At 38.1% G+C, this 19,133-nt stretch overlaps 1 long non-coding RNA gene across 1 annotated transcript in view; it reads left to right on the top strand.

Annotated features, from left to right (window-relative positions):
* Nucleotides 1–15,712: 15,712 nt before the first annotated feature.
* The window catches only part of LOC140848185 (uncharacterized), a 31,520-nt gene continuing 28,099 nt past the window's right edge, over nt 15,713–19,133 (top strand). The window contains exon 1 of the long non-coding RNA XR_012128737.1: nt 15,713–15,904. This is a non-coding gene — a long non-coding RNA (uncharacterized lncRNA). The remainder of the gene's footprint in view (nt 15,905–19,133) is intronic.

Here is a 19,133-nt window from a genome sequence, read left to right as displayed (position 1 = left end):
CACGATAGTAAGATTTTTCTTTGACTGCCACTATCAATGAAAGTAGACTATTAGAAAACATAGGCAACAGAAATTTTCATGACAGTCTCAAATAAAAATCTCTCTGAAATGCAAAAGGAAAAGGCCAGGACTGATTACTCACTGGTTCTCAAATCTTTGATGCCCTTTTGTAAAGGTGATTCTGGTACTGAAAAATTTTTTAAAGCACTATGGTTTGGCTTTAAAAAATTCACAGAATAATTTTTAATCAAACTTGCCCCCATAAAATGTCAGTTTTAAGATGTTAGATTAGAGGTTGCTTACATGATGTTGTTTTAAGGGGTGCTTCTCTTTCTATCTCCTCAGTCAAGTGCCATGATCCTTAGAAATTCATTTCTCTGGATTTTTATTTTCTTTTCTGTTTGATTTGAAAGTTCACTGCAAAATGTGCTTCCTGTCCCACAATTCTGGTTCTCCACTCCTTCCCTAAATGTTATGGGGCATTGAGTAACTAAAATTGAAGAACAGGGCAGAGTTCTAGTGAACACTGAATTACGAGAATGAACTTTCCTGCTAACCAGTGACATCTTTCTAGAAATGATGGCTAGGAAAGAGTGTGTAATTCCAGTACCAAAAGGAGGCATCACTTTTGGGGATACTTATAAATCCTTACCTAGTGAAGGAGGAAACTCAATTCAAATTCAGAGACATAATTTTTATGGGTATATTCCTATCTGAAACTTGAAAAAAGAACTGAAGTATAATTATTAGTTTGAAAGTTAATTAATGCTGGTAGTACTTATTAGGATTAACATGCTCTGTATTCCCACGTTAATGATACTGAGTGATTTTGGAAATCTCTGTGGCATTTGACAGAGTTGATCACACTATTCGCAATGAGAACTTTTTCTCTTCTGATTTCTTTGACATTATCTTGGCTCTTTGGCCATCTCTGAATACTAATTTTGTGTTTACCTCTTTGCTGTCTCCTTTTGCTGTATCTTTTTCTTCCTATAAAACCACAGATTTCTGTCCTCATACCACCCCCTCCATAAACATTTTTTAAATCCAATTCTTGCCATTCAAGATTGTAGTAGCTTTTTACTGCTTCATGCAAATCATTCCCAGTCTTACAGATCTGCTCCTTGACTTTGCTACAAAGCTCTAGCTACATATTTCCAATTGCCTGCTAGACATCATTATTTGCATGTTCTACAGTTTCCTTAAACTAAAAATTTCTCAAACCAGATTTACCACCTTCCTTCACAAAACAGCTCATTATTACTAAATTTCCAATTTCTGCTACTTATACTTTTCTCCCATTGACTCAGCCTGATGATAATGGAGTTTTGTTGGAGCCCTTCATCTCTGTCTAATCAGATTATCTCCTTCTTCCTTCCCATTTGTAAATTCTGCTGAAGGGTAGCAGAATTGGCCATCCCAAAATATGCCTTTTTGGCATAAGAATATTTTGAGTTGATTATTTTTGAGGAGAAGCAGGTGCAGGAGAAGCTCTAAAAACAATTCCAGTTTACCCTTTCATAAGGGTTATATACATTTAAAAATCTCCATTTCTAAAGTTATCTCCCTTTCTGTCCCAGGAAGAGAAGGATGACTAAAGCACAAGAAACTTTTATCAAGGAAGATGGCACTGACTTAAATCTGCATAACAATCTTACCCTTGTTTATTGTGCTTTTCCTGGTAACCTCCCATAACTGGCTCCCTCTGCCACAACCTCTAACACCTCTTTTGTCTTCAACTGAAAATGACAATTAAGGTGTAGCTTGGGCCATTCTGAGGAATTTTATTGTTTCCCTGGGTATCTCCCATGTGTGTAGGAACTGTACATACTATAAACTTCCATTTATTTGTTTCTCTTATTAATCTGCTTTATGTTGTTAGGCAGCTGCATCTGGGGAGGTTTCTCCCTGTGTACTAGGTGAAACCTCAACCCAGATGGGGGAGGGTTCTTGACTCTGAATGAGAAAAAATTCTCTACCAGGTTGGAGGAGTATAGGTAAGGAAGGGATTCATTACAGTGAGAGTAGTAGTGAATGGCAGTAGCCCTGCAGGCAGAAGAGAGCAAGGAAGAGCAGAAGGAGGAAAGGGAAGTTCATTGAATTCCTGCTTGACAAAGGACAGATCCCTTGTTAACTCCTAAAGCCAGGATAACCTGGCATCCAGTGTCCACTTGAATCTGCACAGGTTGGGAATTAAGCCCCTACCACCCCAGGATTTGGGGGAGCCACAGAACACTGGATGGAGTGAGTTAATGTTCTGAGAACTTCCCAAAGGCAAAGAAAGGAGATTTTCGCCTTACAGTTACAGGCCTGTCTGGGTTACCCAGGTGATGGGAATTTGCAGGTCCAAATTACAGAGCTCAGTAGTCCCTCCCTACCTTGTCTGAAGTAAGACAGAGAGAGTGAAGACTTATGCTTAAGTCTAGAAAATTGAATGACATAGCAAAGTGACAAAGATGCTTACCCCTGGAAGAGCACAGAGCCAAGACACACTAAGTTGAGCAGTGAGAAGTCTTTATTTAAGGTGTGGGTAAAATTGCAATATTTCCAGAATCTCTTGCCTGGCTTTAGTTCATCTGCATATCAATAGGTAATCACAAGGGTGTGCAAGAGTTTATCTGTACCAGAGAGGTTGGGTGGAGCTTTCTTCTGCTGCAGTTTGGTCAAGAGAGACCAGATGACTCCTTGTGAGAAAGAAACAGGTTTCTTAACTTTATTTTTCCCCTTGACTGATTTTGGCTTTAGAGGTATTTTGCCCTGGGATTTTCCCCCCAGAGTTACATAAGGAAAAAAGAATATACTCGAAGAAAGAGTAGTGTGGGTAGCCTCAGAGATGAGGCACACATAAGGGCTTAGGGTTCTGTCTTTTAAGACTTTCAAGCATGGGACAAAGGGCAGCGGAGGGGACTAAGGTTTGACATGTGATCTCACATTGACTGTCTCCAGTGAGAGACATTATGTTATCATCTATAGTCTGTCCTCTAGATATTCTGTAAGATAAACTTAACACAAGGAATTTCTTGATCCTGTTCTTCTCCAAGATAGTGGTTACCCCCAAGCAATGGGGTCATATCATTTAGGACTACTTTCCCTGCCTTAAGATAGGGTCAGTTATTGGTTGATGACCATGAATATATTAGGAATCTTATCTCCTAACTCCCTGGTTTTAAAATGTAATCTTAGCCTTAAGATGGAGTCCCTACTGTTCTTACTATACTTTTTATATCTCAGCATTTTTCATCACAGACAGCAAAAATTAATTATGATGCTTGTCCTATGTCCCTGTCCTACCTTAATTATAAGAAGTCTCACCCGAGAACAATGAAGTATAGATGGGAAAATTATTTTTCCTCTCCTATACTGGCTATCATAGCTTTAGTTCATAGCTTAATATTCCTTCCCCACTTTAGTTCAAGTGCTACTGTAAGATCTACTTTTGCACCTGATTTACCCATCTGAGGGGATTTAGAATCTGTATTGAAAGAATTGTGACTTCCTACTTTTTAAGTCTGGGACACATAGCATAGTGTCTTAAGCCTAGTAGATACTCATCTGTTTACTTAATTATTTTATCATTATAAGCTCTATATAATGATAATGAAACATGAAAATAGTGTCCAAACTTAGTCATTAAAACAAAGTATCAAAACAACAAGCATTATTTTATTGGTTTGATTTAGAAAGAGCCTTGGCTAGCCAATAGAAGTTCAAATTGACATTAGAACTTTTTAAGTTACTTGCCTACAGTGTGACAAATCCTGTCTCACAAGAGTGACTTTAATAATTTAAGTGTTTCTTTGGATTTTATACTTGAAAGCTAAATGTATGTGGGTGGAAAAGAATGATTCTGACTTGAGTTGATAGGATTAAGAAACAGCTCAACTGAGTAAGCTTTTGTGGCTACTATTCACTGAAAATGCAAAAGGTAGATGGTTGTATAACAAATGGTAGAGACAGAGACTAATTTTAAGTGTAGAAGAGGGATTTAGACTACTAAATAACACCTTGCTTATGCACTTGGAAATAATTTCACTTTTCTTGAAAAAATAATTGAAAATGGCATTAGCTTTAAAGCAGCCAATAAAACTAGTTTGATGATCAAGTCTTTTTATTCTACATCTAAATAAAAATCATGTGAGAAAACTGGGATGGAAAAAAATGGATGGAAAGGCACTTGTGTATTAAAGTTGTCAAGACATGGGCTTCTTAATATTCTGGTCAGCTTTTGCATTTGGCTGTAGCTTACCATCAGTCCCTGTCTTCCCCAGTATTTATCATCTAGAGTCAGAGTTCTAACACCTTCAAAGTCCAGCATTATCCAACTTTGGAGCCAATTCTAGACCAGGCTGGCCAAACATTCATAGCCATACTCATCCATAGGTGCAGTTACTTATGCCCCATCTGTCTTGTGTCATCTTCCTAATCATTAGCCCTTTCCAGTCTTTACTATTTTCCCTATCCAGCTTAGATTCCATGTGTTAATTTTTAAAAATACATTTTTCTGCCTCTGGGCTAAATTAAGGCAGAGAGTGAAATCAAATATTCAGTTAGAGGAAAATAGAATGTTACATTATTTTTCTCAGATAACATAGCTACACCAACTTTAATATCTTTCTAAAAAGCAAACTTGCCTTGCTCTTTTGTCTGTCATCTCGTCTCTCTGACAAAACTCCGACCTTGCATCAACCCAAATATTTGCTTTCTCTAAGCGTGCACATGAGCAAAGGGGCACTACCAAAGAAAATCATCAGTTCAGCACATTGCTTCTAACATAAGTTCTTAAGTTCGGTACTTGGACCATAACACTGCCCAGCAAGCCTGCTGTATTTTACTGACCAACTCTTTCCCACTTGGTACAGAAACAATTTCAAAACTTTTCTACTCTCCTTAAGGTCCTGGATGCAATTTTGTTACATCTGTCCATAGACTGTATAGAAACCACTAGTTGAATTTACCCAGCTGCCATCACTAAATCTATGCACTTAGCCATACGGTGATGCATCTGCATTCATCCTCTTTTCAGTCCTCCTCTACAAGATGATTAATTGTCCTTCTTCCTGGCTAATGTGCAGTCGGTGCTCCACCTTTTGGTTTCTAATCATATTCCTTCAGCCTTTTGTATTAGTCAGGGATCTTCAGAGAAACAGAATATGTAAGTGGAGATTTATTATGAGGAATTGGCTGACATGATTATGAAGGCTAAGAAGTCCCATGATCTGCCATCTGTAAGCTGGAGACCCAGGGAAACTACTGGTGGTGTCATTCCACTTTGAATTTGGAGGCCAGGGGACCTGAAAGTATAAATTCCAGTCCAAAGCAGGAGAAAACTAATGTTGTAGTTCAAGCAGGTAGACAGGAATGGAACAAATTCTTTTGCTTTTTGTTTTATCAAGGCTGTCAGTGGAATGGGTGATACTGGCCTATGTTGGGAAGAGGAGCCTTATTTTATTGAGTTCAAAGATTCAAATGCTAAATCTCATCTGGAAGCATTCTAACAGATACACCCTCAAAGTAATGTTTAATTTGGGCACTCTGTTGCCTAGTCATATTGACACATAAAATTAACCATCATACCTTCTTTCAAACTTATTTGGCATACCTTTTCCTTCCCAAATTATTCAACCCTGTCCTCCCTAGTTGATCCTTCCCACTTACATTTAAATGTGCTTAAATATCTCTCATCTTAAGATAGCAATGTCAAACATTATATAACATTACATTTTTCTTCCTTATTAAATGTCTTTTATTTACTTTTTTAATCTTTTTTGTCCTTGGATGGGAACTCAGATTTGCTCCTATGTCATATGATATTCATCCCACACACTCATTTTATTTCTAGTTCTTTAAACAACAGAACTAGTAGGAACTTAATGAATGAGCTAAGTAAACTGGAAATGTACTCTGCGTGCATACTTGGAATCATCATGTATGGTAAGATGCTCATAGGTTATTTTCTAGAGTTAAATATTCATTAAGTGCCCATTATGTGCACAGCATTGTAATTGGAGCTGGAGATACACTGGTGAGTAGAATAGGCAAGCTCCCTGTCCTTATAAACTTAAATTCTCTTAAATAGGTAGAGGGAGTTGAAAAATAAATACTGAATATGTACCAACATGCACAGATAAATACATACATTCAAAAATAGATGTATGAAAAAATGAGTAAGTAAACAAGAAAATATCAAATCATGATAGTGCTGTGCAGAGAATTAAAAGAGGAGTGATGTTCTGGAGATTGTCTAGGCGGTCATTTTAGGAGGGTTCTCAGGTACAGCCTATTTGAACAGGTGACATTTATGGTGAAATCTGAACATACGAGTAGAGGAGTATTTGAGGCAGATGGAACAGCTTGTGTGAAGCCCTAAGATAGCAACATTAAGAAGGCCGTCATGGTTGGTGTGGTGCACAGGAAAATGGTAGTATGATTAATATCAGAAACAGGCAGATTCCTAAGGCTTTGTAAGACAGAGAAGGAATTTGGATTCACTTCCAGATTTGCTGAGAAGTCTTTGAGGGATTTTAAGGAGAGTAAAAGGGTAATTTGTGTTTTAGGGTGATTGTTTCAGTATCTACATGAGGATGGATTGTAGTGGGGCTAGAGTGGAAGTTGAGGGACTGGTAAGAAGGCAAGTGTGGTAGTCTAGGCAAGACATGAAGGCAGCTTGAGCCGTGCTATAGTAGAGATGGAAAGAAGATCCAGTGATTACTGGGTCAACATGTATGTGGCTTTTCAATTTTGCAAGTTGTTCCTCAAAAAGATTTTATTAATTTATACTCCTCAAATGGTATATGAGAGTATATTATAACAATGCAAAGCTGATAATTGTCTTAGAGAGCACACTTCAATTTTATATAAGACTCAAACAAGGCCTGCTGATCTTACATGCACTCATTTAAAATGACAAGTTCCTTACCTAGGAAGGAACCCCAGGCTTCTGCCAAGTTCTCGTAGTCTATTATATACCATAATGTTTTCTCAGTGTTTCCCTTCTCTATGCTCTGTGTCCTTTTGTTTGACATTCCTCAGCAGGATCTCTCCATGTTGTATATGCATGCATATACAATCTCTTTCTTGTTTTAGATTATGAAGTCTGAGGGCATGTAGAACCTGCTAACCTAAGTGATAATGCTCAGCCAGACTGCTGTTATGAATCACCAGTGATTGCATGAACAAATCACTGAAACAAGAAACTGATCATTCATTATGTTTATTTTTCTACTACCATTTGGTCACTGAGAGTAGTGAATCCCAACAGTTCTACCATGATTATTGAATCTCTAGTTTCACATTTCAAGTTCTACTAGAGGAAGAATCCAGAGAATGTCTTCCAGCTGTATATTGTGGAAAAGATTTGAAATTCAGATTCAAGTTTTGGCTTTGCTCCTTTCTCATAGTGTGACCTTGGGCCTTTGTTTCTTCCTCTGTAAACCAGGCTAATGATAGGTACTTGTCTTCCTAGGTCACAAGATTTTCTGAGATTCTGGATGTTATATGTGAAAAGAACTTGTAAACTCTAAAATACACATAAGTGCTTCTATTTGATAAAAGCTATAGTTGATTGGAGCTCTTAATTATGTTGCAGATGCAGATACTTTTCTAAAATCTTCACTTGTATCAATTTATTATTCCTCATGACACTCTACTATACCCATTTTTCAGATAAAAAATGCAGGAGAGATTAAAGAACTTGTCTAAGGTCACACACCCAGCAGATGACAGATCTAGGACTTGACCTCAAGTAATTTTACTGTACAGTTCCTGTTTTTAATCATAATGCTCTGTTAGTACTTTGTAAAGTTGACACTATTAAAATATTCAGAGAACATGTATTAATACAAAATATATGCCAGGCACTGATGGTACAATAAAGAAAGGGCAAGTTTAGTTGTAGCCTTCTAACCATCTGTCTAGGAGAAGAATTTTTATTCTTTTTTTAAAAAAATTTTTTATTAAGGTATGATTGATATACACTCTTATGAAGGTTTCACATGAAAGAGCAATGTGGTTACTACATTTACCCATATTATCAAGTCCCCACCCATACCCCAATGCAGTCACTGTCCATCAGTGCAGCAAGTTGCCAGAGATCCACTGTGTCCCTTCTCTGTGATACACTGTTCTCCCCGTGATCCCCCACACCATGTGTACTAAACAAAATACCCGTCAGTCCCCTTCTCCCTCCCTCCCCACCCGCTCTTCCATGTCCCTCCCCTTTGGTAACCACTAGTTCAAAGAATTTTTATTCTTTAAAGAAAAAAACCTCATGCTTAAACAACTGTAGTGGCCCCTTACTTCATTAGTATGTGTGAATTAACAGATAATGAGTCAACATAATATAGATTAGCATACATTTTTTAAAAATAATCATCCTATGAGTAAATAGTCTTTGTTAACTAGGCCATGTTTTTTTCAGAAAATAACTTTCTGTTTCAACATTCTAAAGAGATTAATTTTTTTTCAAATAGATAAGCAATTATTTTAGTTTTCTTTCTTAGTATTTGTGGCTTTTCAAACACATTCAAGACTTCTGTCATATTTGAAGAACTCTGCTAATGGGACATCACTTTCAATTTTAATTTAGTGGTCAGTGTGACTTTTACTTAAAGAAATCTAAGATAAACATGTACAGGTGGGCTTACTAGCTATATATTTTTGTAACATAGTACCATGGAAACTGGATTTCTATGGCTTGATAGAAGGTCTCATCTTAAGCGGCAATGAAGTCTGAATTTTAAAACATTTAAAGAAATTTTCTTCGGTTCATGTCATGCAAATTCCTTCTCTTCTTGCACATATTTTTCTGCAATACTATAGATCATTATGCAAGACCATTTATGTAAGTGAATTGCTCAGTGATATTATCAGCCAAAATTGTAGGTTGAGGTCAAGTGATGTCAAGTCATTATTTAAAGAAACAAAGACAAAGGGAAAAAGACAGATTGTAGAGGAGAAATTTAATACATTTTGACAATGTAAGTAGGCAGGTCAGTAAAGGATATGAAGCTCGAGTGATGTCATTATAATTGGCTTTAGTTCAGAAGTGGCAGGGTGGCAGTTAGCCAAAAAGGCACTTTGATGTTGTTTGTTTATATCTTTCTATTTAGCTATCCATATCCAGAAGCAGAGATTATAGTGGATGACTGAATATTGTGGTTACTGCCTTATTTTAAACTTTGCTTCTAAAATGCAATGACTGTCTTATTTAGAGCTTTCATTTTAAAGATGTATTTCCTCCCCTCATGCAGGTCTGTAGGACTCTCTATAATCTAGATACATTCAACTGCTGAAGAAGTATTTTTTGATGTAGTGGTGCCGATATAGATTTTGAGTATAGATAAAGTATTTAGGGAAGATTCCCATGATGTTTTTAAATCATAAAATAATCAGATCTTTGCAGCATTCAATGCAGATTCATGGGTGGTATTTATTCCAAGCCTATGAAGAGAGAGAAAGGAATCATGTGGAAAGATGTTTTCCTTTTTCAAATTCTCATTAGATTGCATTATGCACTTTTCCCCTCTGTAGGCCATGGCCGCCTAAATTGCTCTTACTCTATGGGCTAAATCACATGTTTTTAGCAATTGATGGTTTCCTATTTGTTTGAGGTTTGTAAGTTAAATTTTTGTTGCATGCAGATATTATAAAGCAAACCTGTCCAACAGAAATATAATGCAAACTAAAAATATGAGCCACATGTTAAATTTTCAAGTAACCACATTTAAAAAATAAGTTAACATTAATTTAGTAATATATTTTCTTTAATGCAATATATTTAAAGTATTATCATTTAAAAATGTAACCAAAACAGCTCCAGTGCTGCTGCAGCTGATCTTGAGCCTACAACTGATGCCTATTGTCTTACTTCTCTTGTATCCATTCTGGATTCTCTTCACCCTTGGTTAACATTTTTGGTTGTCTAGGTGGCTTTTCTAGTGGGTGATCCTGACCATGTTCATCTCAGGCCATGCAGCCACCTAAATACTTACTGTCAAATCTGGACATAGGCATCCACTTGGTCTTTCCCATTGATGGTGCTTACCTGGGGTGAGGATAGGGATCTGCTAAATACTAAATATGTCTATTCCTATATAGTATGAAGGATAGAGGAAACAATTACTGGGTTGTTTCATGGCCCCACTGCACCCATTATAAATTTGGCCTTGTGAATCTAATTATTACTGTGTTTCCCCACTTGAACATGGAGTCCTGGATGACTTCTGGTTCATTAAAAAAACATATGACTTTAAAATTTCTGGGTTTTCTCTTTCTCTAGTGTAGAGTCACCTGAGAGAAACATTATAGATTTCTGTGAAAGAAGAACTGGTTGACTCATTACCGTATAATGTTGCCTTGATATTGCATGGTGATTCCTTTTGGATTCTTGACCTCTTCTTCAGTTTCTGGAGGCTCATTTAGGAGGCTGGGGTAGACCTTGAAAGGGACATGTGTTGTCTTGAAAGGCAGAAGTATCTGCATTGTCTTCAAGTAAGGGGGTGTGGGTGGTTGCTGGTTTTTAACAAGGAGGAATGGACACTATTTCTGATGGGCCCAGGAGGGACAAAGGAGTCTGGGTGTTCAGGGGTTATGAGTGCCAAGTCCTAGACATTCCCATTCCAGGTTTACTAATCCAGGTCGTGGTCTTGGCATTGGTTAATCACCTGTTTTAAAGTTTAACCTTCTCTAGAGTTCTGCTAATTTTATAATTCAGTTCTGGGAAAAACCCTCAGGGTTCTTTGCCTTTCATCTACAGTATAGCAGATATTCTTTATGTGCAGCCAAGGAATTCCTCTGGTTTTCATACTTTACTTTAGATTGATGATTAATTACCTCTAACTTTTCATTGTATTTTTTTTCTTCAGTGAATTGATAGCCCCCAGCAACATCCATTCCTTCCACAGTTCCTGTAAGTATTACTTCCTCCAAATCTCTCCAATGCCTGCAACTAGTGCTTTCACTTCCAATCCAGTTCACCCTAAGTGAAAATTTTAACAATTGCATTGCTGTAGTATGCCAGGGGCTATGCACATTCCACCTAGCACCAGTAGCAGGGTCCTAACTGCTAGTCATCAACAGATGATTCAGCATCAAAATCCCACTGTAGAATCTGCTTCTTAGGACCTCTGACTCTACTGCTTTAGATCACTATTCCTGGAAACAGATTTTGAGATGGAGATTTGCATGTGGGAATTTTATTGGTGAAAGCTCTCAGGAATTGGATTTGAAGGCATTGTAAGTAGTAGAATTAAGGAGAGGGAAAAATTGAAATTGTCTCATAGTTGCAATAAATAAGTTCTGGAGGTCATGTGGCTTTTAAATTGTCCCTAATTAAGGCATAGGGGATTGGTCCTTTCACCTGCAGCCTCCTCCCCTTACCAGTTAACCAGTCATTGGGTGTGGACTGTCCCTGGGAAAGGGGCATGACCTTGGGTTGAATTGCTGCAGATTCCAGGAAGGGAACTCAGCTATGAGCTATCAGCAGCCTTTACTTCTGGAAGGTGGGGTGTCAGTGCCTTGGTCTAGGAGGGCATTTGTGAGTGCCGCAATCCAGATCCATCCCATCAGATCCTAGGCATAGAGTGATTAGCTTCTGTGTAAAACATCAGAGTGTCCAGAACCGCCCTGTCAGCCTTTGTCCTCAAGGTAAGAGGCAAGAGACTCCTGGTGGCAACATCTGGAAAGTTAAGTCCCAGACTTTGTGTCTTGCACCCCTTTCCATACCTGGATATTAAGAGTGAAATTCCCTAATGATTACTAAAATTCTCTTCTGATCAGAGGGGAAGGTATGTTTCTACAAATTTGCACTTTCACAATCTGAAGGCCCTCTCCCATTATAACACTCAAAAGGCTGGCATAGTTCATGCTGAGCAGGTAGGCAATCACTGATGTATTTCTATCAATAAATGGTGAAAATATCTCAATGGAGATTAAATACTCAAACATATGTGCAAAATTTATGATGGAGGCATCACCTGACAGAGAAGTCTCCCATATCAGGCAACCCATTCAGTATAACAGTTGTACATAAATGACTTAACCAAGGACACAACATACTGCAATTACAGAAATAGATACATTATATGTCCACTGGACTATCCCTGCAACATATTATCTCTCTGGACTAATAATCTTGACTCCTTTGACTTCAAATAAAAATTAGATCATGAGCCAGTTGATCAAATATGAAACAGAGTATGTCCATTTTTTCTATGATTAATATTGTGATTTCATTTTGTGATATATTTAGGTGCAATCTTCTGTCACAGACTTCAGTCATTTACATAACTTAAGGATAATTTCTTTTGGGCACTAAGCCACATCAACCATCAAGTTCTGAAATTTTTGAAGTTTTTTTGACAGTGAGAAATTTCAGTGCGAGAAACAAATAATTATTTGATATAAAATCTTGGTACAAAATTGTTCCATTTTTTTCTTCTCCTCAGTTTCTTCTGTCCTTCCTTCCTGCCTTATTTACTGAGTGAAAAGCATGGACAAGCGTACAATTAACTCAAATACAAATGGGCAGTGTCCTATTTGTAACTTTTGGAAGAGAGTGAAGAAATGAACATTGAAGGGTCATGTTTTAAATCCAAATAGAGGTATTTCTATTCATAGAATGCTAATGTTAATTTACTATATAGCTGTTCCATACTTTTTAATAGCTGTATGAATATATTTTATTTATTCATATATATACAAAATATAGAAGAAATAACCTCTTTATTAATCTCCTAGGATGTTTAGACACAATATCTCACAGTACTCAAGACACAATACTTAACCAGTATTAGGCAAGGTCTGAAGTTGTTAACAGCAAAGAGACTTACAGACTTAGGGTTTTTCTTTTTCTTTTTTTTTCCTTTAGGCAACTTACTTTAAAGCCCTCTTTTCTGACCTTATCTTATTTTCTTTTCTCTGATGAATTTGAAAATTTGATTGTTCTCTCTTTAGCATTTTTTTCCTCCTCTTCTATTTTTTGTGCAGCTCTGGTCTCTGGATTACCTCCCCATCTCCCTTTTATTTCTTGTTTCTTCTAGTAATTTCTCCTTCTCTATCCTTTAAATACAGGTGTTATCCATGGTTCTGCCTTTTCCCCCTCTCTGCTTTATGTTTCTCTCCACTTTCTGCCTTTGCTGCTTCATCCACTTCCATGACTACAGCATGACCTATATACTAATGACCTCCCAGAAGTCTAACCATCTTCACAAGGATGTATTACAGGGTTCTCATGTTCTATCCCAAATTCAATCACTATATATATGGTGAAAGTTCAGTTTGAATAGTCACAATTTGGGAGGCAGAAATGTAACTTTGTGTTGTATAATACTTCATTTTCCCCCCCAAAGACATCATATATATTTGAAAGACAATAGTTTCAAAGTCATTTCCCAAACTCAATATCTATGGGCCAGGATACACACCTTAAGTAAATGAGTGAGGTCCTCATTAATTATTCATTTATTAAATGAGATTTTAAATTAACCAGTTATGTGGAGTAGTGTTTTTCCACATTGCTGTGATAAGAATCAGTTGGAGTTCTGGAGGCTAATTAATTCCACTAATTATTAGGGTGAGCTTGGTATGGGCTAGTAACTTGAGAACTTTTTTGTTTACAGATATCAGCAAGTGATTACTGTAATGAAGGAAATTTGGGAAACATGATCATTTTTAAATTTCCTTTGCAAATTTTAAGTTTTTAACTACTGGTCCCAAAATGACTCCTGGAAGCCTTAATCCAGTCCAGTTTTGGGAAAGGATAAAAAAAGTTTTCTGAACGTTTGGTTTGATGACTTCTCCCCTTTGGAAGGATCACAGATACTTTATTGTGGTTGTGTCCTGGAAGATACTGATTCTTATTTCTATTCCTGGCCCAGCTTTTCTAGATCACATTTTCCTTTGAGGGTCTGTCTTCTTTGAGTTGAGGTACAGCAACCCAATTAAATCATTAAAAAAATTAGTTTTTTATTACAGAATTGTCACATTAAATGACCTCTGCTGGTTTCTGTCTTGTTGCCTTCTCTCCTGAAACTGAGGAAATTAGGGTGCTTTATATAAACTTAGTATTTTGGCCTTTCCACCTTAAATCTCATATTGATGGCTCTGTGTATGTCTGGATCTCATTGTTTTCTTTAACTGGTCCACTTCCCTTTGGCGTCCTGGTCAAGATAATATCTCCTTCCAAGGTCATTACCTTGTACGAATCTAATGATGTGGAGGATGTTTCGCCTTCCTGCCTGAGTTTGCCATTGACCTGAGCCAGAGTTTCTGGTTGTGAGGGTCAGGGATCTTCAGTTTGGTCATGAACGTCCTCACTGGGGCAGAGACTGTGAGGCTCTTGGCCAGAGTTCAGAGCAACCCCTTTTTCTTGCATTTGTCCTACACATCTCTGGTGGTCATGTCCAGGCACACACATGGCTGGCCATGTAGTCCATGACTGTGGCCTCTGGGAAGGTGCAGCTCTGCTTACCCATCACCTTGCCCAGCTCCAGCTCACGGTACAGGCTCCATTATAGGTGGGTGTGAAGATGGCCCAACCCTCGGTGACGTAGTGGGTGTACAGCTTTAGGAGAAACATTGGCTCCGCTCAGCATTGCTCTCTGCATCACCCAGGTGAAGTCTGGTAGTCCCTGCCCATGCATACGATATTCTTTCCCTGCTCCTGGAGGCTGCACAGCTGCCTGAGGGCTGCCAGGGCTCTAATTAGTACCCCTTGAGCCCTGTTGACTTTGCCAGGCCTTGTCACCTAATGCCTACAGCTACCCAGAGAGGACCACCAACCTTGGAGCATTGTCTCGTCCACAGGGGACTGTTCCCCTTGACACTCGGGAGAACGAGCAGGAGCCACAGCACTTGGACTTTTGGAAACAGCTCTGCACTGAGTGGCTTTGGGACACTCGTCTGTTCCCTGGAGAAAGCAGGAGGCTCTGTAGTATCTCATTTTGTTATCAGGTTTGAGGGTAGATGTCATGACCTCCTGCCTTTTAAACATATGTCAATCTGTTCTGAATATTAGTCTTATTTTTTCTGGTACTTTCTCAGTCTCTCAATTTTTCCTCGTAATCTGAAGGAAATTGCCTCTCTCTTTCCTCCTTCCCAAGAAGGCATTTGGGTGTGGAAGGAAGCTTTTATATGCTTAAGGCATTGGGGGAGGGGCACCTGGACTTTGTTACACAGATGTCCAGCCAACCTCACCTGGTTTTTGGTGCCAGTCTGTGTGTCTTCTGCAGGGTAGACTGGCCTATTTGGTCTGTCAGTATTCTGAGCTGGTCTCCACTGAGTTGTGAATTGTTCCACTATGTTTTGAGGTGTGTTCTCTCGATTTCCAGGCTAGGCCTGGGGAAGGATCAGCTCTAAGATTTCTAGATCTATCCTTTTCCTCCCCCACAATATATACAAGTGTGTTTCTGTCACTTCCATTTTCCACAGGGGTTTTGATTCCAGCACACGTCAAGTCTCAGCATTTAAGTCAGGGTCTTAGAAGATGTAGAGGTGGCATCCTCTAACTGGACAATTTCAGAAGACTTTAACAGAGGGACTGTTTATTAAGGTGTGAAGAAACTGGAGGGACAGTGCAGGACTTAGGCTACAAAAAGCAGGATGCCCGGGTGAAAGCTACAGGTCTTTGGTGGGTGCAGATAGCCTGTGACAATCCCTAAGAAAAGAGATAGTAAGTACCCTGACCCCTCTCCACTCTCTGATCTTTTCTAGGTGCTCTTTATTGGCTAAATCCAACAAGAAGCCAGTGGGAGGAGAGCCTGTAAATGCAGCCCATCAATTAATGCAATCCAGTCAATCTCCTGGGCCCTGGAGCAGGTGGAGAGTGGATTTGAAAGCAAAGTGGAAGATACCCAGCAGACAGCTCCCTGGCATGGTGTTAAACGCATAACACTAGGATTGAGAAAAGGTCAGAGAAAATTCTGGTGTGTGTGTGTGTGTGTGTGTGTGTGTGTGTGTGTATGTCGTGTGTGCATGTGTGTGTGTGTGTGTGTGTGTCTGTGAGAGAGACACAATTAAATTTTTTTCAAAACTTTTCTCTTTCTACATTATCTGTATGCAACCTAGGAATGGCCCTTGATTTATCTCTCTGTTCCTCTCTCTCCTCTTACCATAGCCAGTAATTATACTTAACAGTTAGTGAATCACTGTGGCCAGAATGGTGCTGGGCACTTTACATAAAATATCAAGTTCAGTCTTACTCAGGAGACACTACTTAACTGATAGACAACTGAAGCATAAAGGAATTAATGTTCCCATGGTCCTACAATGGTAGAACTAGATACAAACCTTGGAAATCTAGTTTCAAACCCTCCTTTATTGGCCTCCACAGAATATTGCAATCAAGCAAATTGTCAAATTCATGTGTTGAGTCTGTCACCCTTTCTTTATATCCATTTGGGTTTAAGGAAAATTCTTCTATAATGAGTGCACATATTCCTTTTTTTTTCTGTCTCCGATCCATACTCTTTATTGCTATTTGAGTTATGTTTCTAAAATAAGTCAGCAAAACTGATCATGTTACTCTTTGCTTAAATCCCCTTGTTAGTTCTGTCTTCATAATAGGATGAACACTATATGGCTTCCTAAGCATGTGAAATTGGCCATGATTTGGGACCAGTCTTTATTGGTTCATTGGTACTTTATTGGTTACTTTTTTTTTTTTTTTTTTTTTTGCCTAACCTTCTCTTTATGTATACTCAGACATCCTTTCCTTTAATGATTTGGACTTTTTGTAATTTCCTGATCATATTAGATTATTTTATGTGTCTTTTATTCATTTGTGTTTTTGCCAGAATGCTCAATCTACCACCATTATTTTTTACTGTTGGTTTCTTATATATGCTTCAAGATTCCAAATATTATCTCCTTGGTGATGTTTTTAATTTTTTAACTTTTTAATTTTGGCATCATTAATATACAATTACATGAGCAATATTGTGGTTACTAGATTCCCCCCATTATCAAGTCCCTACCACATACCCCATTACAGTCACTGTCCATCAATGTAGTAAGGTGCTATAGAGTCACTACTTGTCTTCTCTGTGCTATACTGCCTTCCCTGTGCCACCGCACCAGATTTTGTGTACTAATTGTAATGCCGCTTTTCCCCCTTATCTGTGCTTTCCCACCCACCCTTCCCAGTCCCTTTCCCTTTGGTAACTGTTAGTCCATTTTTGGGTTCTGTGAGTCTGCTGCTGTTTTGTTCCTTCAGTTTTTTCTTTGTTCTTATACTCCACAGATGAGTGAAATCGTTTGGTACTTGTCTTTCTCCACCTGGCTTATTTCACTGAATACAGTACCCTCTAGCTCCATCCATGTTGTTGCAAATGGTAGGATTTGTCTTCTTATGGCTGAATAATATTCCATTGTTTATATGTACCACATCTTCTTTATCCATTCATCTACTGATGGACACTTAGATTGTTTCCATATCTCAGATATTGTAAATAGTGCTGCAATAAACATAGGGGTGCATATGTCTTTTTCAATCAGGGATCTTGTTTTCTTTGGGTAAATTCCCAGGAGTGGAATTCCTGGGGCAAATGGTATTTCTATTTTCAGTTTTTTGAGGAACCTCCATATTGCTTTCCACAATAGTTGAACTAATTCCCACCAGCAGTGTAGGGGGGTTCCCCTTTCTCCACATCCTCACCAGCATTTGTTGTTGCTTGTCTTTTTTATGTTAGTCATCCTCACTGGTGTAAGATGATATCTCATTGTGGTTTTAATTTGCATTTCTCTGATGATTAATGATGTGGAGCATCTTTTCATGTGCCTGTTGGCCATCTGAATTTCTTCTTGGGAGAAGTGTCTGTTCAGATCCTCTGCCTATTTTTTAATTGGATTATTTGCTTTTTGTTTATTGAGGTGGGTGAGCTCTTTATATATTTTGGATGTTAGTCCCATATCAGATATGTAATTTATGAATATATTCTCCCATACTGTAGGATGCCTTTTTGTTTTGCTGATGGTGTCTTTTGCTGTACAGAAGCTTTTTAGTTTGCTTTTGTTTCCCTTGCCTGAGGAGATATGTTCATGAAGATGTTGCTCATGTTTATGTCCAAGAGAGTTTTGCTTATGTTTTCTTCTAAGAGTTTTATGGTTTCATGACTTACATTCAGGTCTTTGATCCATTTCGAGTTTACTTTTGTGCATGGAGTTAGGAATTAATCCAGTTCATTGTCTTACATGTAGCTGTCCAGTTTTGCCAACACCAGCTGTTGAAGAGGCTGTCATTTCCCATTGTATATCCATGGCTCCTTTATTGTATATTAATTGACCATATATAGTTGGGTTAATATCTGGACTGTATTCTGTTCCACTGGTGTATGGGTCTGTTCCTGTGCTGGTATCAAATTGTCTTGATTACTATGGCTTTGTAGTAGAGCTTGAAGTTGGGAGGCGAGATCCCCCATGCTTTATTCTTCCTTCTCAGGATTTCTTTGACTATTTGGGGTCTTTTGTGGTTCCATATGAATTTTAGAACTATTTGTTCCAGTTCATTTAAGAATGCTGTTGGTATTTTGATAGGGATTGCATTGAATCTGTAGATGGCTTTAGGCAGGATGGCCATTTTGACAATATTAATTCTTCCTATCCAAGAGCATGGGATGAATTCCCATTTATTAGTGTCCTCTTTAATTTTCTTGTCTTGTAGTTTTCAGGGTATAGGTTTTTCACTTCCTTAGTTAAGTTTATTCCTAGGCATTTTATTCTTTTTGATGCAATTGTGAATGGAATTGTTTTTCTAATTATTCTTTCTGCCAGTTCATCATTAGTGTATAGGATTGCAACAGATTTCTGTGTATTACTTTTGTATCCTGCAACTTTGCTAAATTTAGATATTACTTCTAGTAGTTTTAGAGTGGATTCTTTATGTTTTTTTTATGTACAATGTCATGTCTTCTGCAAACAAGGACAGTTTGGCTCTTTCTTTGTCAACCTGGATGCTTTTTTTTTTCTTTTTGTTGTCTGATTGCAGTGCCTAGGACCTCCAGTACTATGGTGAATAAAAGTGGGAGAGTGGGCATCCTTGTCTTGTTCCAGATCTTAGGGGAAAATCTTTCAGTTTCTCACTGTTAAATATGATGTTGGCTGTGGGTTTGTCATATATGGCCTTTATTATGTTAAGGTAC

Source organism: Manis javanica, chromosome 3 (assembly GCF_040802235.1).
Source record: "Manis javanica isolate MJ-LG chromosome 3, MJ_LKY, whole genome shotgun sequence".
NCBI classification, from domain to species: domain Eukaryota; kingdom Metazoa; phylum Chordata; class Mammalia; order Pholidota; family Manidae; genus Manis; species Manis javanica.
This window is presented reverse-complemented; position numbering and strand designations above follow the sequence as displayed.